The following is a 1,885-nucleotide window of genomic DNA, read 5'->3' as shown; positions in this document are numbered from 1 at the left end:
GGCTAGGCTGCCGCCGGGCAGGCGGGCAGCCGGGAAGAGGGCACTGGGCAGTGTCACTCCGGGCAGACCGTGTGTTTCGGGTCATTTCGGGTTGTTCCCGGGTTAACCCGAACCCGACCTGATTTTTCAAACGGGTCGGTTTTCAGAACCCGACCCGCTTCGGGTTCAGGTCAACCCAAACCCGAAATTTTCGGGTCGGGTCCAATATTGACAGGTCTAACCATTATTCTAGTGCCAGGCGCTCCAAAGAAAACAAATCTAGATTTCACAAATGTGCATCCCGACTCCCCCTGTATTATACTTCAAAATGCATGCAGACCCTTAAATGTGCACACATCAATCCCATACACATGCAAAGTGGTTTAGACGCAAAAATTCAAATCAAATTGCCTGACTTCAAGCCAGGTCAGAAAGATTTGAATAGTACTCTCATTCTGAATGTGTCACACCTCCATTTATAGTAATAAAAACAATCTTCATGGGCCATGATATAAAAAATACCCAACATAACATCCTAACATAAATGCATAATAACATCTAATACATAGTAACATAGAAGCCCAAAATACAATAGAATGACAAAATATAAAGGTAAAAAACATATTTATATGTGGAACATAAATACTAATGTTTTGTTTGGGACGGATTTTTTATTGTTTTTTAAAGCAGAGTTGTAGTACAAATTTTTTAATTTTTGTACTAAAACTTCGTTTTCAGAAGCAATAAAAAAACTGTCACAAACGAAACCTAAATCTTAGGATAACAACCACAATGGCAAAGCCATAAACTTTTTATAGCAGGGGTCTGAATTTATATTTTTTATTTTCTCAACTTTTTTCATATGGACTTTTAAACCAGCATAAGGAGTTTTATAAATTTATTTGAGATTTATTATTTTAAAAAGAAAAAAAAATGTTAAATATAAGATAATAAAAACATGGTATTAAATTTAGTGATATGAATTCATAATTTTGGGTCAGATGGAAGTTTTTTTAAATTTAGTTTTAGATTAATTAATGTAATCATTTTCATTCGACTTAATTTTCAATTTTGTTCTCCGTTTGTCTCAGCTGAATTTGAAGAACTCAAAGCCCAACCCTATCTCCATATTTTTGTATTTATCAACCAACGCTAACATATAAAACTAGAAGGAAGACAACTGCTCCTCATCAACCCAAAGCCATAATCAGGGGCTGATCCAACTTCTTTATTCAGGCTCGATTTTTTTTTTTTGTTGGGGGGGGATAAATAAAGAAGCTTAAGATTGATAAAATTAAGTCAATTTTTTTTTTGAGACGAGGCAAAATGCCCAAAATATTCTAAAATATCCCGTCTAAAATTTTAATTTTTTTTAGGGCGAACATTTACCCCCACTCAATACATGAGGGATTCGCCCATGGCAATAATCAAATGATGTTTGAATTAGACCGTGTTTAAAATTTATTCTAACCTTATTTGAATATTACATGTCCATTGATTGAACCTTATTTGAACTCATTCAAGCTTTGAATGAATAATGTTTGAACCATGCTAAGTGATGTTTGAATCATGTTCAAACATTTTAGAACATTATTCGAGCGATGTTCAAATCTTGCATGAACATTATCCGAACCTTATTCAATGTTATTTGAACATTATGTGAATCAAGAACATTAATTGAATCCCTTCGTTTGGTACTGTGTCTCGGTACTGCTTAGTACCAGTAACGTGGCTACACTTGATTCACCTCTGGAGGTAGAGCTGTGTTCGACGTCTGTACAGAATAATCTCTCCAGTTTGCGACAACTTTCGATCGCTAATTGTTTAGTTTCTTTAAAATAAATTTGATACTTAAAATAGTAAAAAAAGTCTCAAACGAAATCATAATTAATCAATCCTTCTATTT

Source organism: Dendrobium catenatum, unplaced genomic scaffold (genome assembly GCF_001605985.2).
Source record: "Dendrobium catenatum unplaced genomic scaffold, ASM160598v2 fragScaff_scaffold_156, whole genome shotgun sequence".
NCBI classification, from domain to species: domain Eukaryota; kingdom Viridiplantae; phylum Streptophyta; class Magnoliopsida; order Asparagales; family Orchidaceae; genus Dendrobium; species Dendrobium catenatum.
The sequence above is the reverse complement of the archived record's forward strand: the minus strand, read 5'-3'. Positions refer to the sequence as shown.